The sequence below is a fragment of the Heterodontus francisci genome, unplaced genomic scaffold, assembly GCF_036365525.1.
Source record: "Heterodontus francisci isolate sHetFra1 unplaced genomic scaffold, sHetFra1.hap1 HAP1_SCAFFOLD_158, whole genome shotgun sequence".
NCBI lineage: Eukaryota > Metazoa > Chordata > Chondrichthyes > Heterodontiformes > Heterodontidae > Heterodontus > Heterodontus francisci.
This window is the reverse complement of record NW_027140332.1, coordinates 4,247,391-4,271,704: the sequence shown is the minus strand read 5'-3', so window position 1 is coordinate 4,271,704 and position 24,314 is coordinate 4,247,391.

Below are 24,314 nucleotides of genomic sequence, written 5' to 3'. Positions count from 1 at the left end.
TCACAGCTCCAGTGACCTGGGTTCGGTTCTGTTTACTGCCACAGTCTCACAGCTCCAGTGACCCGGGTTCGGTTCTGTTTACTGCCACAGTCTCACAGCTCCAGTGTCCCGGGTTTGGTTCTGTTTACTGCCACAGTCTCACAGCTCCAGTGACCTGGGTTCGGTTCTGTTTACTGTCACAGTCTCACAGCTCCAGTGACCCGAGTTCAGTTCTGTTTACTGCCACAGTCTCACAGCTACAGTGACCTGGGTTCGGTTCTGTTTACTGCCACAGTCTCACAGCTCCAGTGACCCGGGTTCAGTTCTGTTTACTGCCACAGTCTCACAGCTCCAGTGTCCCGGGTTCGGTTCTGTTTACTGCCACAGTCTCACAGCTCCAGTGACCTGGGTTCGGTTCTGTTTACTGCCACAGTCTCACAGCTCCAGTGACCTGGGTTCGGTTCTGTTTACTGCCACAGTCTCACAGCTCCAGTGACCTGGGTTCGGTTCTGTTTACTGCCACAGTCTCACAGCTCCCGTGACCTGGGTTCGGTTCTGTTTACTGCCACAGTCTCACAGCTCCAGTGACCTGGGTTCGGTTCTGTTTACTGCCACAGTCTCACAGCTCCAGTGTCCCGGGTTCGGTTCTGTTTACTGCCACAGTCTCACAGCTCCAGTGTCCCGGGTTCGGTTCTGTTTACTGCCACAGTCTCACAGCTCCAGTGACCTGCGTTCGGTGTTCTGTTTACTGCCACAGTCTCACAGCTCCAGTGACCTGGGTTCGGTTCTGTTTACTGCCACAGTCTCACAGCTCCAGTGTCCCGGGTTCGGTTCTGTTTACTGCCACAGTCTCACAGCTCCAGTGTCCCGGGTTCGGTTCTGTTTACTGCCACAGTCTCACAGCTCCAGTGACCTGGGTTCGGTTCTGTTTACTGCCACAGTCTCACAGCTCCAGTGTCCCGGGTTCGGTTCTGTTTACTGCCACAGCCTGACAGCTCCAGTGACATGGGTTCAGTTCTGTTTACTGCCACAGTCTCACAGCTCCAGTGACCCGGGTTCAGTTCTGTTTACTGCCACAGTCTCACAGCTCCAGTGTCCCGGGTTCGGTTCTGTTTACTGCCACAGTCTCACAGCTCCAGTGTCCCGGGTTCGGTTCTGTTTACTGCCACAGTCTCACAGCTCCAGTGACCTGGGTTCGGTTCTGTTTACTGCCACAGTCTCACAGCTCCAGTGTCCCGGGTTCGGTTCTGTTTACTGCCACAGCCTCACAGCTCCAGTGACATGGGTTCAGTTCTGTTTACTGCCACAGTCTCACAGCTCCAGTGACCCGGGTTCAGTTCTGTTTACTGCCACAGTCTCACAGCTCCAGTGACCTGGGTTCGGTTCTGTTTACTGCCACAGTCTCACAGCTCCAGTGTCCCGGGTTCGGTTCTGTTTACTGCCACAGTCTCACAGCTCCAGTGTCCCGGGTTCGGTTCTGTTTACTGCCACAGTCTCACAGCTCCAGTGACCTGGGTTCGGTTCTGTTTACTGCCACAGTCTCACAGCTCCAGTGTCCCGGGTTCGGTTCTGTTTACTGCCACAGCCTCACAGCTCCAGTGACATGGGTTCAGTTCTGTTTACTGCCACAGTCTCACAGCTCCAGTGACCCGGGTTCAGTTCTGTTTACTGCCACAGTCTCACAGCTCCAGTGACCCGGGTTCAGTTCTGTTTACTGCCACAGTCTCACAGCTCCAGTGTCCCGGGTTCAGTTCTGTTTACTGTCACAGTCTCACAGCTCCAGTGACCCGGGTTCAGTTCTGTTTACTGCCACAGCCTCACAGCTCCAGTGTCCCGGGTTCGGTTCTGTTTACTGTCACAGTCTCACATCTCCAGTGTCCCGGGTTCGGTTCTGTTTACTACCACAGTCTCACAGCTCCAGTGACCCGGGTTCGGTTCTGTTTACTGCCACAGTCTCACAGCTCCAGTGTCCCGGGTTCAGTTCTGTTTACTGCCACAGTCTCACAGCTCCAGTGTCCCGGGTTCGGTTCTGTTTACTGCCACAGTCTCACAGCTCCAGTGACCCGGTTTCGGTTCTGTTTGCTGCCACAGTCTCACAGCTCCAGTGTCCTGGGTTCGGTTCTGTTTACTGCCACAGCCTCACAGCTCCAGTGACCCGGGTTCGGTTCTGTTTACTGCCACAGTCTCACAGCTCCAGTGACCCGGGTTCGGTTCTGTTTACTGCCACAGTCTCACAGCTCCAGTGTCCCGGGTTCGGTTCTGTTTACTGCCACAGTCTCACAGCTCCAGTGTCCTGAGTTCGGTTCTGTTTACTGCCACAGTCTCACAGCTCCAGTGTCCCGGGTTCGGTTCTGTTTACTGCCACAGTCTCACAGCTCCAGTGACCTGGGTTCGGTTCTGTTTACTGCCGCAACCTCACAGCTCCAGTGACCTGGGTTCGGTTCTGTTTACTGCCACAGTCTCACAGCTCCAGTGTCCCGGGTTCGGTTCTGTTTACTGCCACAGTCTCACAGCTCCAGTGTCCCGGGTTCGGTTCTGTTTACTGCCACAGTCTCACAGCTCCAGTGACCTGGGTTCGGTTCTGTTTACTGCCGCAACCTCACAGCTCCAGTGACCTGGGTTCGGATCTGTTTACTGCCACAGTCTCACAGCTCCAGTGTCCCGGGTTCGGTTCTGTTTACTGCCACAGTCTCACAGCTCCAGTGTCCCGGGTTCGGTTCTGTTTACTGCCGCAACCTCACAGCTCCAGTGACCTGGGTTCGGTTCTGTTTACTGCCACAGTCTCACAGCTCCAGTGTCCCGGGTTCAGTTCTGTTTACTGCCACAGTCTCACAGCTCCAGTGTCCCGGGTTCGGTTCTGTTTACTGCCACAGTCTCACAGCTCCAGTGTCCCGGGTTCGGTTCTGTTTACTGCCACAGTCTCACAGCTCCAGTGTCCCGGGTTCTGTTCTGTTTACTGCCACAGTCTCACAGCTCCAGTGACCCGGGTTCGGTTCTGTTTACTGCCACAGTCTCACAGCTCCCGTGACCCGGGTTCGGTTCTGTTTACTGCCACAGTCTCACAGCTCCAGTGTCCTGGGTTCGGTTCTGTTTACTGCCACAGTCTCACAGCTCCAGTGTCCCGGGTTCTGTTCTGTTTACTGCCACAGTCTCACAGCTCCAGTGACCCGGGTTCGGTTCTGTTTACTGCCACAGTCTCACAGCTCCCGTGACCCGGGTTCGGTTCTGTTTACTGCCACAGTCTCACAGCTCCAGTGTCCTGGGTTCGGTTCTGTTTACTGCCACAGTGCCGCAGCTCCAGTGTCCCGGGTTCAGTTCTGTTTACTGCCACAGTCTCACAGCTCCAGTGTCCCGGGTTCGGTTCTGTTTACTGCCACAGTCTCACAGCTCCAGTGTCCTGGGTTCGATTCTGGGGACTGCCACAGTCTCACAGCTCCAGTGACCCGGGTTCGGTTCTGTTTACTGCCACAGTCTCACAGCTCCAGTGTCCCGGGTTCAGTTCTGTTTACTGCCACAGTCTCACAGCTCCAGTGACCCGGGTTCGGTTCTGTTTACTGCCACAGTCTCACAGCTCCAGTGTCCCGGGTTCGGTTCTGTTTACTGCCACAGTCTCACAGCTCCAGTGTCCCGGGTTCGGTTCTGTTTACTGCCACAGTCTCACAGCTCCAGTGACCCGGGTTTGGTTCTGTTTACTGCCACAGTCTCACAGCTCCAGTGTCCCGGGTTCAGTTCTGTTTACTGCCACAGTCTCACAGTTCCAGTGTCCCGGGTTCGGTTCTGTTTACTGCCACAGTCTCACAGCTCCAGTGACCCGGTTTCGGTTCTGTTTACTGCCACAGTCTCACAGCTCCAGTGTCCAGGGTTCGGTTCTGTTTACTGTCACAGCCTCACAGCTCCAGTGACCCGGGTTCGGTTCTGTTTACTGCCACAGTCTCACAGCTCCAGTGACCCGGGTTCGGTTCTGTTTACTGCCACAGTCTCACAGCTCCAGTGTCCCGGGTTCGGTTCTGTTTACTGCCACAGTCTCACAGCTCCAGTGACCCGGGTTCGGTTCTGTTTACTGCCACAGTCTCACAGCTCCAGTGACCCGGGTTCGGTTCTGTTTACTGCCACAGTCTCACAGCTCCAGTGTCCCGGGTTCGGTTCTGTTTACTGCCACAGTCTCACAGCTCCAGTGTCCCGGGTTCGGTTCTGTTTACTGCCACAGTCTCACAGCTACAGTGACCTGGGTTCGGTTCTGTTTACTGCCACAGTCTCACAGCTCCAGTGTCCCGGGTTTGGTTCTGTTTACTGCCACAGTCTCACAGCTCCAGTGACCCGGGTTCGGTTCTGTTTACTGCCACAGTCTCACAGCTCCAGTGCCCCGGGTTCGGTTCTGTTTACTGCCACAGTCTCACAGCTCCAGTGACCTGGGTTCGGTTCTGTTTACTGCCACAGTCTCACAGCTCCAGTGACCCGGGTTCGGTTCTGTTTACTGCCACAGTCTCACAGCTCCAGTGTCCCGGGTTCGGTTCTGTTTACTGTCACAGTCTCACAGCTCCAGTGTCCCGGGTTCGGTTCTGTTTACTGCCACAGTCTCACAGCTCCAGTGACCTGGGTTCGGTTCTGTTTACTGCCACAGTCTCACAGCTCCAGTGACCTGGGTTCGGTTCTGTTTACTGCCACAGTCTCACAGCTCCAGTGACCCGGGTTCGGTTCTGTTTACTGCCACAGTCTCACAGCTCCAGTGTCCCGGGTTTGGTTCTGTTTACTGCCACAGTCTCACAGCTCCAGTGACCTGGGTTCGGTTCTGTTTACTGCCACAGTCTCACAGCTCCAGTGACCCGGGTTCGGTTCTGTTTACTGCCACAGTCTCACAGCTCCAGTGACCTGGGTTCGGTTCTGTTTACTGTCACAGTCTCACAGCTCCAGTGACCCGAGTTCAGTTCTGTTTACTGCCACAGTCTCACAGCTACAGTGACCTGGGTTCGGTTCTGTTTACTGCCACAGTCTCACAGCTCCAGTGACCCGGGTTCAGTTCTGTTTACTGCCACAGTCTCACAGCTCCAGTGTCCCGGGTTCGGTTCTGTTTACTGCCACAGTCTCACAGCTCCAGTGACCTGGGTTCGGTTCTGTTTACTGCCACAGTCTCACAGCTCCAGTGACCTGGGTTCGGTTCTGTTTACTGCCACAGTCTCACAGCTCCAGTGACCTGGGTTCGGTTCTGTTTACTGCCACAGTCTCACAGCTCCCGTGACCTGGGTTCGGTTCTGTTTACTGCCACAGTCTCACAGCTCCAGTGACCTGGGTTCGGTTCTGTTTACTGCCACAGTCTCACAGCTCCAGTGTCCCGGGTTCGGTTCTGTTTACTGCCACAGTCTCACAGCTCCAGTGTCCCGGGTTCGGTTCTGGTTACTGCCACAGTCTCACAGCTCCAGTGACCTGCGTTCGGTGTTCTGTTTACTGCCACAGTCTCACAGCTCCAGTGACCTGGGTTCGGTTCTGTTTACTGCCACAGTCTCACAGCTCCAGTGTCCCGGGTTCGGTTCTGTTTACTGCCACAGTCTCACAGCTCCAGTGTCCCGGGTTCGGTTCTGTTTACTGCCACAGTCTCACAGCTCCAGTGACCTGGGTTCGGTTCTGTTTACTGCCACAGTCTCACAGCTCCAGTGTCCCGGGTTCGGTTCTGTTTACTGCCACAGCCTCACAGCTCCAGTGACATGGGTTCAGTTCTGTTTACTGCCACAGTCTCACAGCTCCAGTGACCCGGGTTCAGTTCTGTTTACTGCCACAGTCTCACAGCTCCAGTGTCCCGGGTTCGGTTCTGTTTACTGCCACAGTCTCACAGCTCCAGTGTCCCGGGTTCGGTTCTGTTTACTGCCACAGTCTCACAGCTCCAGTGACCTGGGTTCGGTTCTGTTTACTGCCACAGTCTCACAGCTCCAGTGTCCCGGGTTCGGTTCTGTTTACTGCCACAGCCTCACAGCTCCAGTGACATGGGTTCAGTTCTGTTTACTGCCACAGTCTCACAGCTCCAGTGACCCGGGTTCAGTTCTGTTTACTGCCACAGTCTCACAGCTCCAGTGACCTGGGTTCGGTTCTGTTTACTGCCACAGTCTCACAGCTCCAGTGTCCCGGGTTCGGTTCTGGGGACTGCCACAGTCTCACAGCTCCAGTGTCCCGGGTTCGGTTCTGTTTACTGCCACAGTCTCACAGCTCCAGTGACCTGGGTTCGGTTCTGTTTACTGCCACAGTCTCACAGCTCCAGTGTCCCGGGTTCGGTTCTGTTTACTGCCACAGCCTCACAGCTCCAGTGACATGGGTTCAGTTCTGTTTACTGCCACAGTCTCACAGCTCCAGTGACCCGGGTTCAGTTCTGTTTACTGCCACAGTCTCACAGCTCCAGTGACCCGGGTTCAGTTCTGTTTACTGCCACAGTCTCACAGCTCCAGTGTCCCGGGTTCGGTTCTGTTTACTGTCACAGTCTCACAGCTCCAGTGACCCGGGTTCAGTTCTGTTTACTGCCACAGCCTCACAGCTCCAGTGTCCCGGGTTCGGTTCTGTTTACTGTCACAGTCTCACATCTCCAGTGTCCCGGGTTCGGTTCTGTTTACTACCACAGTCTCACAGCTCCAGTGACCCGGGTTCGGTTCTGTTTACTGCCACAGTCTCACAGCTCCAGTGTCCCGGGTTCAGTTCTGTTTACTGCCACAGTCTCACAGCTCCAGTGTCCCGGGTTCGGTTCTGTTTACTGCCACAGTCTCACAGCTCCAGTGACCCGGTTTCGGTTCTGTTTGCTGCCACAGTCTCACAGCTCCAGTGTCCTGGGTTCGGTTCTGTTTACTGCCACAGCCTCACAGCTCCAGTGACCCGGGTTCGGTTCTGTTTACTGCCACAGTCTCACAGCTCCAGTGACCCGGGTTCGGTTCTGTTTACTGCCACAGTCTCACAGCTCCAGTGTCCCGGGTTCGGTTCTGTTTACTGCCACAGTCTCACAGCTCCAGTGTCCTGGGTTCGGTTCTGTTTACTGCCGCAACCTCACAGCTCCAGTGACCTGAGTTCGGTTCTGTTTACTGCCACAGTCTCACAGCTCCAGTGTCCCGGGTTCGGTTCTGTTTACTGCCGCAACCTCATAGCTCCAGTGACCCGGGTTCGGTTCTGTTTACTGCCACAGTCTCACAGCTCCAGTGACCTGGGTTCGTTTCTGTTTACTGCCGCAACCTCACAGCTCCAGTGACCTGGGTTCGGTTCTGTTTACTGCCACAGTCTCACAGCTCCAGTGTCCCGGGTTCGGTTCTGTTTACTGCCACAGTCTCACAGCTCCAGTGTCCCGGGTTCGGTTCTGTTTACTGCCACAGTCTCACAGCTCCAGTGACCTGGGTTCGGTTCTGTTTACTGCCGCAACCTCACAGCTCCAGTGACCTGGGTTCGGTTCTGTTTACTGCCACAGTCTCACAGCTCCAGTGTCCCGGGTTCGGTTCTGTTTACTGCCACAGTCTCACAGCTCCAGTGTCCCGGGTTCGGTTCTGTTTACTGCCGCAACCTCACAGCTCCAGTGACCTGGGTTCGGTTCTGTTTACTGCCACAGTCTCACAGCTCCAGTGTCCCGGGTTCAGTTCTGTTTACTGCCACAGTCTCACAGCTCCAGTGTCCCGGGTTCGGTTCTGTTTACTGCCACAGTCTCACAGCTCCAGTGTCCCGGGTTCGGTTCTGTTTACTGCCACAGTCTCACAGCTCCAGTGTCCCGGGTTCTGTTCTGTTTACTGCCACAGTCTCACAGCTCCAGTGACCCGGGTTCGGTTCTGTTTACTGCCACAGTCTCACAGCTCCCGTGACCCGGGTTCGGTTCTGTTTACTGCCACAGTCTCACCGCTCCAGTGTCCCGGGTTCAGTTCTGTTTACTGCCACAGTCTCTCAGCTCCAGTGTCCCGGGTTCGGTTCTGTTTACTGCCACAGTCTCACAGCTCCAGTGTCCTTGGTTCGATTCTGGGGACTGCCACAGTCTCACAGCTCCAGTGACCCGGGTTCGGTTCTGTTTACTGCCACAGTCTCACAGCTCCAGTGTCCCGGGTTCAGTTCTGTTTACTGCCACAGTCTCACAGCTCCAGTGACCCGGGTTCGGTTCTGTTTACTGCCACAGTCTCACAGCTCCAGTGTCCCGGGTTCGGTTCTGTTTACTGCCACAGTCTCACAGCTCCAGTGTCCCGGGTTCGGTTCTGTTTACTGCCACAGTCTCACAGCTCCAGTGACCCGGGTTTGGTTCTGTTTACTGCCACAGTCTCACAGCTCCAGTGTCCTGGGTTCAGTTCTGTTTACTGCCACAGCCTCACAGCTCCAGTGACCCGGGTTCGGTTCTGTTTACTGCCACAGTCTCACAGCTCCAGTGACCCGGGTTCGGTTCTGTTTACTGCCACAGTCTCACAGCTCCAGTGTCCCGGGTTCGGTTCTGTTTACTGCCACAGTCTCACAGCTCCAGTGACCCGGGTTCGGTTCTGTTTACTGCCACAGTCTCACAGCTCCAGTGTCCCGGGTTCGGTTCTGTTTACTGCCACAGTCTCACAGCTCCAGTGTCCCGGGATCGGTTCTGTTTACTGCCACAGTCTCACAGCTCCAGTGACCCGGGTTCAGTTCTGTTTACAGCCACAGTCTCACAGCTCCAGAGTCCCGGGTTCGGTTCTGTTTACTGTCACAGTCTCACAGCTCCAGTGACCTGGGTTCGGTTCTGTTTACTGCCACAGTCTCACAGCTCCAGTGACCCGGGTTCGGTTCTGTTTACTGCCACAGTCTCACAGCTCCAGTGACCCGGGTTCGGTTCTGTTTACTGCCACAGTCTCACAGCTCCAGTGACCCGGGTTCGGTTCTGTTTACTGCCACAGTCTCACAGCTCCAGTGACCTGGGTTCGGTTCTGTTTACTGTCACAGTCTCACAGCTCCAGTGACCCGGGTTCAGTTCTGTTTACTGCCACAGTCTCACAGCTCCAGTGACCCGGGTTCGGTTCTGTTTACTGCCACAGTCTCACAGCTCCAGTGTCCCGGGTTCGGTTCTGTTTACTGCCACAGTCTCACAGCTCCAGTGACCCGGGTTCGGTTCTGTTTACTGCCACAGTCTCACAGCTCCAGTGTCCCGGGTTCAGTTCTGTTTACTGCCACAGTCTCACAGCTCCAGTGACCTGGGTTCGGTTCTGTTTACTGCCACAGTCTCACAGCTCCAGTGTCCCGGGTTCGGTTCTGTTTACTGCCACAGTCTCAGAGCTCCAGTGACCCGGGTTCGGTTCTGTTTACTGCCACAGTCTCACAGCTCCAGTGTCCCGGGTTCGGTTCTGTTTACTGCCACAGCCTCACAGCTCCAGTGTCCCGGGTTCGGTTCTGTTTACTGCCACAGTCTCACAGCTCCAGTGTCCCGGGTTCGGTTCTGTTTACTGCCACAGTCTCACAGCTCCAGTGACCCGGGTTCAGTTCTGTTTACTGCCACAGTCTCACAGCTCCAGTGTCCCGGGTTCGGTTCTGTTTACTGTCACAGTCTCACAGCTCCAGTGTCCCGGGTTCGGTTCTGTTTACTGCCACAGTCTCACAGCTCCAGTGACCTGGGTTCGGTTCTGTTTACTGCCACAGTCTCACAGCTCCAGTGTCCCGGGTTCGGTTCTGTTTACTGCCACAGTCTCACAGCTCCAGTGACCCGGGTTCAGTTCTGTTTACTGCCACAGTCTCACAGCTCCAGTGTCCCGGGTTCGGTTCTGTTTACTGTCACAGTCTCACAGCTCCAGTGACCCGGGTTCAGTTCTGTTTACTGCCACAGTCTCACAGCTCCAGTGTCCCGGGTTCGGTTCTGTTTACTGTCACAGTCTCACAGCTCCAGTGACCCGGGTTCGGTTCTGTTTACTGCCACAGTCTCACAGCTCCAGTGTCCCGGGTTCAGTTCTGTTTACTGCCACAGTCTCACAGCTCCAGTGTCCCGGGTTCGGTTCTGTTTACTGCCGCAGTCTCACAGCTCCAGTGACCCGGTTTCGTTTCTGTTTACTGCCACAGTCTCACAGCTCCAGTGTCCTGGGTTCGGTTCCGTTTACTGCCACCGCCTCACAGCTCCAGTGACCCGGGTTCGGTTCTGTTTACTGCCACAGTCTCACAGCTCCAGTGACCCGGGTTCGGTTCTGTTTACTGCCACAGTCTCACAGCTCCAGTGTCCCGGGTTCGGTTCTGTTTACTGCCACAGCCTCACAGCTCCAGTGACCCGGGTTCGGTTCTGTTTACTGCCACAGTCTCACAGCTCCAGTGTCCCGGGTTCGGTTCTGTTTACTGCCACAGTCTCACAGCTCCAGTGACGCGGGTTCGGTTCTGTTTACTGCCACAGTCTCACAGCTCCAGTGACCCAGGTTCGGTTCTGTTTACTGCCACAGTCTCACAGCTCCAGTGACCTGAGTTCGGTTCTGTTTACTGCCACAGTCTCACAGCTCCAGTGTCCCGGGTTCGGTTCTGTTTACTGCCACAGTCTCACAGCTCCAGTGACCCGGGTTCAGTTCTGTTTACTGCCCACAGTCTCACAGCTCCAGTGTCCCGGGTTCGGTTCTGTTTACTGCCACAGTCTCACAGCTCCACTCACCCGGGTTCAGTTCTGTTTACTGCCACAGTCTCACAGCTCCAGTGTCCCGGGTTCGGTTCTGTTTACTGTCACAGTCTCACAGCTCCAGTGTCCCGGGTTCGGTTCTGTTTACTGCCACAGTCTCACAGCTCCAGTGACCCGGGTTCGGTTCTGTTTACTGCCACAGTCTCACAGCTCCAGTGTCCCGGGTTCAGTTCTGTTTACTGCCACAGTCTCACAGCTCCAGTGTCCCGGGTTCGGTTCTGTTTACTGCCACAGTCTCACAGCTCCAGTGACCCGGTTTCGGTTCTGTTTACTGCCACAGTCTCACAGCTCCAGTGTCCTGGGTTCGGTTCTGTTTACTGCCACAGCCTCACAGCTCCAGTGACCCGGGTTCGGTTCTGTTTACTGCCACAGTCTCACAGCTCCAGTGACCCGGGTTCGGTTCTGTTTACTGCCACAGTCTCACAGCTCCAGTGTCCCGGGTTCGGTTCTGTTTACTGCCACAGTCTCACAGCTCCAGTGACCCGGGTTCGGTTCTGTTTACTGCCACAGTCTCACAGCTCCAGTGTCCCGGGTTCGGTTCTGTTTACTGCCACAGTCTCACAGCACCAGTGACCTGGGTTCGGTTCTGTTTACTGCCACAGTCTCACAGCTCCAGTGACCCGGGTTCGGTTCTGTTTACTGCCACAGTCTCACAGCTCCAGTGTCCCGGGTTCGCTTCTGTTTACTGCCACAGTCTCACAGCTCCAGTGACCTGGGTTCGGTTCTGTTTACTGCCACAGTCTCACAGCTCCAGTGACCTGGGTTCGGTTCTGTTTACTGTCACAGTCTCACAGCTCCAGTGACCCGGGTTCAGTTCTGTTTACTGCCACAGTCTCACAGCTCCAGTGACCTGGGTTCGGTTCTGTTTACTGCCACAGTCTCACAGCTCCAGTGACCTGGGTTCGGTTCTGTTTACTGCCACAGTCTCACAGCTCCAGTGACCTGGGTTCGGTTCTGTTTACTGCCACAGTCTCACAGCTCCCGTGACCTGGGTTCGGTTCTGTTTACTGCCACAGTCTCACAGCTCCAGTGACCTGGGTTCGTTTCTGTTTACTGCCACAGTCTCACAGCTCGAGTGTCCCGGGTTCGGTTCTGTTTACTGCCACAGTCTCACAGCTCCAGTGTCCCGGGTTCAGTTCTGTTTACTGCCACAGTCTCACAGCTCCAGTGACCTGGGTTCGGTTCTGTTTACTGCCACAGTCTCACAGCTCCAGTGACCTGGGTTCGGTTCTGTTTACTGTCACAGTCTCACAGCTCCAGTGACCCGGGTTCAGTTCTGTTTACTGCCACAGTCTCACAGCTCCAGTGACCTGGGTTCGGTTCTGTTTACTGCCACAGTCTCACAGCTCCAGTGACCTGGGTTCGGTTCTGTTTACTGCCACAGTCTCACAGCTCCAGTGACCTGGGTTCGGTTCTGTTTACTGCCACAGTCTCACAGCTCCCGTGACCTGGGTTCGGGTCTGTTTACTGCCACAGTCTCACAGCTCCAGTGACCTGGGTTCGTTTCTGTTTACTGCCACAGTCTCACAGCTCGAGTGTCCCGGGTTCGGTTCTGTTTACTGCCACAGTCTCACAGCTCCAGTGTCCTGGGTTCAGTTCTGTTTACTGCCACAGCCTCACAGCTCCAGTGACCCGGGTTCGGTTCTGTTTACTGCCACAGTCTCACAGCTCCAGTGACCCGGGTTCGGTTCTGTTTACTGCCACAGTCTCACAGCTCCAGTGTCCCGGGTTCGGTTCTGTTTACTGCCACAGTCTCACAGCTCCAGTGACCCGGGTTCGGTTCTGTTTACTGCCACAGTCTCACAGCTCCAGTGTCCCGGGTTCGGTTCTGTTTACTGCCACAGTCTCACAGCTCCAGTGTCCCGGGATCGGTTCTGTTTACTGCCACAGTCTCACAGCTCCAGTGACCCGGGTTCAGTTCTGTTTACAGCCACAGTCTCACAGCTCCAGTGTCCCGGGTTCGGTTCTGTTTACTGTCACAGTCTCACAGCTCCAGTGACCTGGGTTCGGTTCTGTTTACTGCCACAGTCTCACAGCTCCAGTGACCCGGGTTCGGTTCTGTTTACTGCCACAGTCTCACAGCTCCAGTGACCCGGGTTCGGTTCTGTTTACTGCCACAGTCTCACAGCTCCAGTGACCCGGGTTCGGTTCTGTTTACTGCCACAGTCTCACAGCTCCAGTGACCTGGGTTCGGTTCTGTTTACTGTCACAGTCTCACAGCTCCAGTGACCCGGGTTCAGTTCTGTTTACTGCCACAGTCTCACAGCTCCAGTGACCCGGGTTCGGTTCTGTTTACTGCCACAGTCTCACAGCTCCAGTGTCCCGGGTTCGGTTCTGTTTGCTGCCACAGTCTCACAGCTCCAGTGACCCGGGTTCGGTTCTGTTTACTGCCACAGTCTCACAGCTCCAGTGTCCCGGGTTCAGTTCTGTTTACTGCCACAGTCTCACAGCTCCAGTGACCTGGGTTCGGTTCTGTTTACTGCCACAGTCTCACAGCTCCAGTGTCCCGGGTTCGGTTCTGTTTACTGCCACAGTCTCAGCGCTCCAGTGACCCGGGTTCGGTTCTGTTTACTGCCACAGTCTCACAGCTCCAGTGTCCCGGGTTCGGTTCTGTTTACTGCCACAGCCTCACAGCTCCAGTGTCCCGGGTTCGGTTCTGTTTACTGCCACAGTCTCACAGCTCCAGTGTCCCGGGTTCGGTTCTGTTTACTGCCACAGTCTCACAGCTCCAGTGACCCGGGTTCAGTTCTGTTTACTGCCACAGTCTCACAGCTCCAGTGTCCCGGGTTCGGTTCTGTTTACTGTCACAGTCTCACAGCTCCAGTGTCCCGGGTTCGGTTCTGTTTACTGCCACAGTCTCACAGCTCCAGTGACCTGGGTTCGGTTCTGTTTACTGCCACAGTCTCACAGCTCCAGTGTCCCGGGTTCGGTTCTGTTTACTGCCACAGTCTCACAGCTCCAGTGACCCGGGTTCAGTTCTGTTTACTGCCACAGTCTCACAGCTCCAGTGTCCCGGGTTCGGTTCTGTTTACTGTCACAGTCTCACAGCTCCAGTGACCCGGGTTCAGTTCTGTTTACTGCCACAGTCTCACAGCTCCAGTGTCCCGGGTTCGGTTCTGTTTACTGTCACAGTCTCACAGCTCCAGTGACCCGGGTTCGGTTCTGTTTACTGCCACAGTCTCACAGCTCCAGTGTCCCGGGTTCAGTTCTGTTTACTGCCACAGTCTCACAGCTCCAGTGTCCCGGGTTCGGTTCTGTTTACTGCCGCAGTCTCACAGCTCCAGTGACCCGGTTTCGTTTCTGTTTACTGCCACAGTCTCACAGCTCCAGTGTCCTGGGTTCGGTTCCGTTTACTGCCACCGCCTCACAGCTCCAGTGACCCGGGTTCGGTTCTGTTTACTGCCACAGTCTCACAGCTCCAGTGACCCGGGTTCGGTTCTGTTTACTGCCACAGTCTCACAGCTCCAGTGTCCCGGGTTCGGTTCTGTTTACTGCCACAGCCTCACAGCTCCAGTGACCCGGGTTCGGTTCTGTTTACTGCCACAGTCTCACAGCTCCAGTGTCCCGGGTTCGGTTCTGTTTACTGCCACAGTCTCACAGCTCCAGTGACGCGGGTTCGGTTCTGTTTACTGCCACAGTCTCACAGCTCCAGTGACCCAGGTTCGGTTCTGTTTACTGCCACAGTCTCACAGCTCCAGTGACCTGAATTCGGTTCTGTTTACTGCCACAGTCTCACAGCTCCAGTGTCCCGGGTTCGGTTCTGTTTACTGCCACAGTCTCACAGCTCCAGTGACCCGGGTTCAGTTCTGTTTACTGCCCACAGTCTCACAGCTCCAGTGTCCCGGGTTCGGTTCTGTTTACTGCCACAGTCTCACAGCTCCACTCACCCGGGTTCAGTTCTGTTTACTGCCACAGTCTCACAGCTCCAGTGTCCCGGGTTCGGTTCTGTTTACTGTCACAGTCTCACAGCTCCAGTGTCCCGGGTTCGGTTCTGTTTACTGCCACAGTCTCACAGCTCCAGTGACCCGGGTTCGGTTCTGTTTACTGCCACAGTCTCACAGCTCCAGTGTCCCGGGTTCAGTTCTGTTTACTGCCACAGTCTCACAGCTCCAGTGTCCCGGGTTCGGTTCTGTTTACTGCCACAGTCTCACAGCTCCAGTGACCCGGTTTCGGTTCTGTTTACTGCCACAGTCTCACAGCTCCAGTGTCCTGGGTTCGGTTCTGTTTACTGCCACAGCCTCACAGCTCCAGTGACCCGGGTTCGGTTCTGTTTACTGCCACAGTCTCACAGCTCCAGTGACCCGGGTTCGGTTCTGTTTACTGCCACAGTCTCACAGCTCCAGTGTCCCGGGTTCGGTTCTGTTTACTGCCACAGTCTCACAGCTCCAGTGACCCGGGTTCGGTTCTGTTTACTGCCACAGTCTCACAGCTCCAGTGTCCCGGGTTCGGTTCTGTTTACTGCCACAGTCTCACAGCACCAGTGACCTGGGTTCGGTTCTGTTTACTGCCACAGTCTCACAGCTCCAGTGACCCGGGTTCGGTTCTGTTTACTGCCACAGTCTCACAGCTCCAGTGTCCCGGGTTCGGTTCTGTTTACTGCCACAGTCTCACAGCTCCAGTGACCTGGGTTCGGTTCTGTTTACTGCCACAGTCTCACAGCTCCAGTGACCTGGGTTCGGTTCTGTTTACTGTCACAGTCTCACAGCTCCAGTGACCCGGGTTCAGTTCTGTTTACTGCCACAGTCTCACAGCTCCAGTGACCTGGGTTCGGTTCTGTTTACTGCCACAGTCTCACAGCTCCAGTGACCTGGGTTCGGTTCTGTTTACTGCCACAGTCTCACAGCTCCAGTGACCTGGGTTCGGTTCTGTTTACTGCCACAGTCTCACAGCTCCCGTGACCTGGGTTCGGTTCTGTTTACTGCCACAGTCTCACAGCTCCAGTGACCTGGGTTCGTTTCTGTTTACTGCCACAGTCTCACAGCTCGAGTGTCCCGGGTTCGGTTCTGTTTACTGCCACAGTCTCACAGCTCCAGTGTCCCGGGTTCGGTTCTGTTTACTGCCACAGTCTCACAGCTCCAGTGACCTGCGTTCGGTGTTCTGTTTACTGCCACAGTCTCACAGCTCCAGTGTCCCGGGTTCGGTTCTGTTTACTGCCACAGTCTCACAGCTCCAGTGACCCGGGTTCAGTTCTGTTTACTGCCACAGTCTCACAGCTCCAGTGTCCCGGGTTCGGTTCTGTTTACTGTCACAGTCTCACAGCTCCAGTGACCCGGGTTCAGTTCTGTTTACTGCCACAGTCTGACAGCTCCAGTGTCCCGGGTTCGGTTCTGTTTACTGTCACAGTCTCACAGCTCCAGTGTCCCGGGTTCGGTTCTGTTTACTGCCACGGTCTCACAGCTCCAGTGACCCGGGTTCTGTTCTGTTTACTGCCACAGTCTCACAGCTCCAGTGACCAGGGTTCGGTTCTGTTTACTGCCACAGTCTCACAGCTCCAGTGACCCGGGTTCGGTTCTGTTTACTGCCACAGTCTCACAGCTCCAGTGTCCCGGGTTCAGTTCTGTTTACTGCCACAGTCTCACAGCTCCAGTGACCCGGTTTCGGTTCTGTTTACTGCCACAGTCTCACAGCTCCAGTGTCCTGGGTTCGGTTCAGTTTACTGCCACAGCCTCACAGCTCCAGTGACCCGGTTTCGGTTCTGTTTACTGCCACAGTCTCACAGCTCCAGTGTCCTGGGTTCGGTTCAGTTTACTGCCACAGCCTCACAGCTCCAGTGACCCGGGTTCGGTTCTGTTTACTGCCACAGTCTCACAGCTCCAGTGACCCGGGTTCGGTTCTGTTTACTGCCACAGTCTCACAGCTCCAGTGACCTGGGTTCGGTTCTGTTTACTGCCACAGTCTCACAGCTCCAGTGACCCGGGTTCGGTTCTGTTTACTGCCACAGTCTCACAGCTCCAGTGTCCCGGGTTCGGTTCTGTTTACTGCCACAGTCTCACAGCTCCAGTGACCTGGGTTCGGTTCTGTTTACTGCCACAGTCTCACAGCTCCAGTGTCCCGGGTTCGGTTCTGTTTACTGCCACAGTCTCACAGCTCCAGTGACCTGGGTTCGGTTCTGTTTACTGCCACAGTCTCACAGCTCCAGTGTCCCGGGTTCGGTTCTGTTTACTGCCACAGTCTCACAGCTCCAGTGACCTGGGTTCGGTTCTGTTTACTGCCACAGTCTCACAGCTCCAGTGTCCCGGGTTCGGTTCTGTTTACTGCCACAGTCTCACAGCTCCAGTGACCTGGGTTCGGTTCTGTTTACTGCCACAGTCTCACAGATCCAGTGACCCGGGTTCGGTTCTGTTTACTGCCACAGTCTCACAGCTCCAGTGTCCCGGGTTCGGTTCTGTTTACTGCCACAGTCTCACAGCTCCAGTGACCTGGGTTCGGTTCTGTTTACTGCCACAGTCTCACAGCTCCAGTGACCCGGGTTCGGTTCTGTTTACTGCCACAGTCTCACAGCTCCAGTGACCTGGGTTCGGTTCTGTTTACTGTCACAGTCTCACAGCTCCAGTGACACGAGTTCAGTTCTGTTTACTGCCACAGTCTCACAGCTCCAGTGACCTGGGTTCGGTTCTGTTTACTGCCACAGTCTCACAGCTCCAGTGTCCCGGCTTCGGTTCTGTTTACTGCCACAGTCTCACAGCTCCAGTGACCTGGGTTCGGTTCTGTTTACTGCCACAGTCTCACAGCTCCAGTGACCTGGGTTCGGTTCTGTTTACTGCCACAGTCTCACAGCTCCAGTGACCCGGGTTCAGTTCTGTTTACTGCCACAGTCTCACAGCTCCAGTGTCCCGGGTTCGGTTCTGTTTACTGCCACAGTCTCACAGCTCCAGTGTCCCGGGTTCGGTTCTGTTTACTGCCACAGTCTCACAGCTCCAGTGTCCCGGGTTCGGTTCTGTTTACTGCCACAGTCTCACAGCTCCAGTGACCCGGGTTCAGTTCTGTTTACTGCCACAGTCTCACAGCTCCAGTGTCCCGGGTTCGGTTCTGTTTACTGTCACAGTCTCACAGCTCCAGTGACCCGGGTTCAGTTCTGTTTACTGCCACAGTCTCACAGCTCCAGTGTCCCGGGTTCGGTTCTGTTTACTGCCACAGTCTCACAGCTCCAGTGACCTGGGTTCGGTTCTGTTTACTGCCACAGTCTCACAGCTCCAGTGACCTGGGTTCGGTTCTGTTTACTGCCACAGTCTCACAGCTCCAGTGACCCGGGTTCGGTTCTGTTTACTGCCACAGTCTCACAGCTCCAGTGACCCGGGTTCAGTTCTGTTTACTGCCACAGTCTCACAGCTCCAGTGTCCCGGGTTCGGTTCTGTTTACTGCCACAGTCTCACAGCTCCAGTGACCCGGGTTCGGTTCTGTTTACTGCCACAGTCTCACAGCTCCAGTGACCTGGGTTCGGTTCTGTTTACTGTCACAGTCTCACAGCTCCAGTGACCCGGGTTCGGTTCTGTTTACTGCCACAGTCTCACAGCTCCAGTGACCTGGGTTCGGTTCTGTTTACTGCCACAGTCTCACAGCTCCAGTGACCTGGGTTCGGTTCTGTTTACTGCCACAGTCTCACAGCTCCAGTGACCCGGGTTCGGTTCTGTTTACTGCCACATTCTCACAGCTCCAGTGTCCCGGGTTCGGTTCTGTTTACTGCCACAGTCTCACAGCTCCAGTGACCCGTGTTCGGTTCTGTTTACTGCCACAGTCTCACAGCTCCAGTGTCCCGGGTTCGGTTCTGTTTACTGCCACAGTCTCACAGCTCCAGTGACCTGGGTTCGGTTCTGTTTACTGCCACAGTCTCACAGCTCCAGTGTCCCGGGTTCGGTTTTGTTTACTGCCACAGTCTCACAGCTCCAGTGACCCGGGTTTGGTTCTGTTTACTGCCACAGTCTCACAGCTCCAGTGACCCAGGTTCGGTTCTGTTTACTGCCACAGTCTCACAGCTCCAGTGACCTGGGTTCGGTTCTGTTTACTGCCACAGTCTCACAGCTCCAGTGACCTGGGTTCAGTTCTGTTTACTGCCACAGTCTCACAGCTCCAGTGTCCCGGGTTCGGTTCTGTTTACTGCCACAGTCTCACAGCTCCAGTGTCCCGGGTTCGGTTCTGTTTACTGCCACAGTCTCACAGCTCCAGTGACCTGGGTTCGGTTCTGTTTACTGCCACAGTCTCACAGCTCCAGTGTCCCGGGTTCGGTTCTGTTTACTACCACAGTCTCACAGCTCCAGTGACCCGGGTTCAGTTCTGTTTACTGCCACAGTCTCACAGCTCCAGTGACCCGGGTTCAGTTCTGTTTACTGCCACAGTCTCACAGCTCCAGTGACCTGGGTTCAGTTCTGTTTACTGCCACAGTCTCACAGCTCCAGTGACCCGGGTTCAGTTCTGTTTACTGCCACAGTCTCACAGCTCCAGTGACCTGGGTTCGGTTCTGTTTACTGCCACAGTCTCACAGCTCCAGTGTCCCGGCTTCGGTTCTGTTTACTGCCACAGTCTCACAGCTCCAGTGACCTGGGTTCGGTTCTGTTTACTGCCACAGTCTCACAGCTCCAGTGACCTGGGTTCGGTTCTGTTTACTGCCACAGTCTCACAGCTCCAGTGACCCGGGTTCAGTTCTGTTTACTGCCACAGTCTCACAGCTCCAGTGTCCCGGGTTCGGTTCTGTTTACTGCCACAGTCTCACAGCTCCAGTGTCCCGGGTTCCGTTCTGTTTACTGCCACAGTCTCACAGCTCCAGTGTCCCGGGTTCGGTTCTGTTTACTGCCACAGTCTCACAGCTCCAGTGACCCGGGTTCAGTTCTGTTTACTGCCACAGTCTCACAGCTCCAGTGTCCCGGGTTCGGTTCTGTTTACTGTCACAGTCTCACAGCTCCAGTGACCCGGGTTCAGTTCTGTTTACTGCCACAGTCTCACAGCTCCAGTGTCCCGGGTTCGGTTCTGTTTACTGCCACAGTCTCACAGCTCCAGTGACCTGGGTTCGGTTCTGTTTACTGCCACAGTCTCACAGCTCCAGTGACCTGGGTTCGGTTCTGTTTACTGCCACAGTCTCACAGCTCCAGTGACCCGGGTTCGGTTCTGTTTACTGCCACAGTCTCACAGCTCCAGTGACCCGGGTTCAGTTCTGTTTACTGCCACAGTCTCACAGCTCCAGTGTCCCGGGTTCGGTTCTGTTTACTGCCACAGTCTCACAGCTCCAGTGACCCGGGTTCGGTTCTGTTTACTGCCAGAGTCTCACAGCTCCAGTGACCTGGGTTCGGTTCTGTTTACTGTCACAGTCTCACAGCTCCAGTGACCCGGGTTCGGTTCTGTTTACTGCCACAGTCTCACAGCTCCAGTGACCTGGGTTCGGTTCTGTTTACTGCCACAGTCTCACAGCTCCAGTGACCTGGGTTCGGTTCTGTTTACTGCCACAGTCTCACAGCTCCAGTGACCCGGGTTCGGTTCTGTTTACTGCCACATTCTCACAGCTCCAGTGTCCCGGGTTCGGTTCTGTTTACTGCCACAGTCTCACAGCTCCAGTGACCCGGGTTCGGTTCTGTTTACTGCCACAGTCTCACAGCTCCAGTGTCCCGGGTTCGGTTCTGTTTACTGCCACAGTCTCACAGCTCCAGTGACCTGGGTTCGGTTCTGTTTACTGCCACAGTCTCACAGCTCCAGTGTCCCGGGTTCGGTTTTGTTTACTGCCACAGTCTCACAGCTCCAGTGACCCGGGTTTGGTTCTGTTTACTGCCACAGTCTCACAGCTCCAGTGACCCAGGTTCGGTTCTGTTTACTGCCACAGTCTCACAGCTCCAGTGACCTGGGTTCGGTTCTGTTTACTGCCACAGTCTCACAGCTCCAGTGACCTGGGTTCAGTTCTGTTTACTGCCACAGTCTCACAGCTCCAGTGTCCCGGGTTCGGTTCTGTTTACTGCCACAGTCTCACAGCTCCAGTGTCCCGGGTTCGGTTCTGTTTACTGCCACAGTCTCACAGCTCCAGTGACCTGGGTTCGGTTCTGTTTACTGCCACAGTCTCACAGCTCCAGTGTCCCGGGTTCGGTTCTGTTTACTACCACAGTCTCACAGCTCCAGTGACCCGGGTTCAGTTCTGTTTACTGCCACAGTCTCACAGCTCCAGTGACCCGGGTTCAGTTCTGTTTACTGCCACAGTCTCACAGCTCCAGTGACCTGGGTTCAGTTCTGTTTACTGCCACAGTCTCACAGCTCCAGTGACCCGGGTTCAGTTCTGTTTACTGCCACAGTCTCACAGCTCCAGTGACCTGGGTTCAGTTCTGTTTACTGCCACAGTCTCACAGCTCCAGTGTCCCGGGTTCGGTTCTGTTTACTGTCACAGTCTCACAGCTCCAGTGTCCCGGGTTCGGTTCTGTTTACTGCCACAGTCTCACAGCTCCAGTGTCCCGGGTTCGGTTCTGTTTACTGTCACAGTCTCACAGCTCCAGTGTCCCGGGTTCGGTTCTGTTTACTGCCACAGTCTCACAGCTCCAGTGACCCGGGTTCGGTTCTGTTTACTGCCACAGTCTCACAGCTCCAGTGTCCCGGGTTCGGTTCTGTTTACTGCCACAGTCTAACAGCTCCAGTGACCTGGGTTCGGTTCTGTTTACTGCCACAGTCTCACAGCTCCAGTGACCTGGGTTCGGTTCTGTTTACTGCCACAGTCTCACAGATCCAGTGACCCGGGTTCGGTTCTGTTTACTGCCACAGTCTCACAGCTCCAGTGTCCCGGGTTCGGTTCTGTTTACTGCCACAGTCTCACAGCTCCAGTGACCTGGGTTCGGTTCTGTTTACTGCCACAGTCTCACAGCTCCAGTGACCCGGGTTCGGTTCTGTTTACTGCCACAGTCTCACAGCTCCAGTGACCTGGGTTCGGTTCTGTTTACTGTCACAGTCTCACAGCTCCAGTGACACGAGTTCAGTTCTGTTTACTGCCACAGTCTCACAGCTCCAGTGACCTGGGTTCGGTTCTGTTTACTGCCACAGTCTCACAGCTCCAGTGTCCCGGCTTCGGTTCTGTTTACTGCCACAGTCTCACAGCTCCAGTGACCTGGGTTCGGTTCTGTTTACTGCCACAGTCTCACAGCTCCAGTGACCTGGGTTCGGTTCTGTTTACTGCCACAGTCTCACAGCTCCAGTGACCCGGGTTCAGTTCTGTTTACTGCCACAGTCTCACAGCTCCAGTGTCCCGGGTTCGGTTCTGTTTACTGCCACAGTCTCACAGCTCCAGTGTCCCGGGTTCGGTTCTGTTTACTGCCACAGTCTCACAGCTCCAGTGTCCCGGGTTCGGTTCTGTTTACTGCCACAGTCTCACAGCTCCAGTGACCCGGGTTCAGTTCTGTTTACTGCCACAGTCTCACAGCTCCAGTGTCCCGGGTTCGGTTCTGTTTACTGTCACAGTCTCACAGCTCCAGTGACCCGGGTTCAGTTCTGTTTACTGCCACAGTCTCACAGCTCCAGTGTCCCGGGTTCGGTTCTGTTTACTGCCACAGTCTCACAGCTCCAGTGACCTGGGTTCGGTTCTGTTTACTGCCACAGTCTCACAGCTCCAGTGACCTGGGTTCGGTTCTGTTTACTGCCACAGTCTCACAGCTCCAGTGACCCGGGTTCGGTTCTGTTTACTGCCACAGTCTCACAGCTCCAGTGACCCGGGTTCGGTTCTGTTTACTGCCACAGTCTCACAGCTCCAGTGACCTGGGTTCGGTTCTGTTTACTGTCACAGTCTCACAGCTCCAGTGACCCGGGTTCGGTTCTGTTTACTGCCACAGTCTCACAGCTCCAGTGACCTGGGTTCGGTTCTGTTTACTGCCACAGTCTCACAGCTCCAGTGACCTGGGTTCGGTTCTGTTTACTGCCACAGTCTCACAGCTCCAGTGACCCGGGTTCGGTTCTGTTTACTGCCACATTCTCACAGCTCCAGTGTCCCGGGTTCGGTTCTGTTTACTGCCACAGTCTCACAGCTCCAGTGACCCGTGTTCGGTTCTGTTTACTGCCACAGTCTCACAGCTCCAGTGTCCCGGGTTCGGTTCTGTTTACTGCCACAGTCTCACAGCTCCAGTGACCTGGGTTCGGTTCTGTTTACTGCCACAGTCTCACAGCTCCAGTGTCCCGGGTTCGGTTTTGTTTACTGCCACAGTCTCACAGCTCCAGTGACCCGGGTTTGGTTCTGTTTACTGCCACAGTCTCACAGCTCCAGTGACCCAGGTTCGGTTCTGTTTACTGCCACAGTCTCACAGCTCCAGTGACCTGGGTTCGGTTCTGTTTACTGCCACAGTCTCACAGCTCCAGTGACCTGGGTTCAGTTCTGTTTACTGCCACAGTCTCACAGCTCCAGTGTCCCGGGTTCGGTTCTGTTTACTGCCACAGTCTCACAGCTCCAGTGTCCCGGGTTCGGTTCTGTTTACTGCCACAGTCTCACAGCTCCAGTGACCTGGGTTCGGTTCTGTTTACTGCCACAGTCTCACAGCTCCAGTGTCCCAGGTTCGGTTCTGTTTACTACCACAGTCTCACAGCTCCAGTGACCCGGGTTCAGTTCTGTTTACTGCCACAGTCTCACAGCTCCAGTGTCCCGGGTTCGGTTCTGTTTACTGTCACAGTCTCACAGCTCCAGTGTCCCGGGTTCGGTTCTGTTTACTGCCACAGTCTCACAGCTCCAGTGACCTGGGTTCGGTTCTGTTTACTGCCACAGTCTCACAGCTCCAGTGTCTCGGGTTCGGTTCTGTTTACTGCCACAGTCTCACAGCTCCAGTGACCCGGGTTCAGTTCTGTTTACTGCCACAGTCTCACAGCTCCAGTGTCTCGGGTTCGGTTCTGTTTACTGCCACAGTCTCACAGCTCCAGTGACCCGGGTTCAGTTCTGTTTACTGCCACAGTCTCACAGCTCCAGTGTCCCGGGTTCGGTTCTGTTTACTGTCACAGTCTCACAGCTCCAGTGACCCGGGTTCGGTTCTGTTTACTGCCACAGTCTCACAGCTCCAGTGACCCGGGTTCAGTTCTGTTTACTGCCACAGTCTCACAGCTCCAGTGTCCCGGGTTCGGTTCTGTTTACTGTCACAGTCTCACAGCTCCAGTGACCCGGGTTCAGTTCTGTTTACTGCCACAGTCTCACAGCTCCAGTGTCCCGGGTTCGGTTCTGTTTACTGCCACAGTCTCACAGCTCCAGTGACCTGGGTTCGCTTCTGTTTACTGCCACAGTCTCACAGCTCCAGTGACCCGGGTTCGGTTCTGTTTACTGCCACAGTCTCACAGCTCCAGTGACCCGGGTTCGGTTCTGTTTACTGCCACAGTCTCACAGCTCCAGTGACCCGGGTTCGGTTCTGTTTACTGCCACAGTCTCACAGCTCCAGTGACCTGGGTTCGGTTCTGTTTACTGTCACAGTCTCACAGCTCCAGTGACCCGGGTTCAGTTCTGTTTACTGCCACAGTCTCACAGCTCCAGTGACCCGGGTTCGGTTCTGTTTACTGCCACAGTCTCACAGCTCCAGTGTCCCGGGTTCGGTTCTGTTTACTGCCACAGTCTCACAGCTCCAGTGACCCGTGTTCGGTTCTGTTTACTGCCACAGTCTCACAGCTCCAGTGTCCCGGGTTCGGTTCTGTTTACTGCCACAGTCTCACAGCTCCAGTGACCTGGGTTCGGTTCTGTTTACTGCCACAGTCTCACAGCTCCAGTGTCCCGGGTTCGGTTCTGTTTACTGCCACAGTCTCACAGCTCCAGTGACCT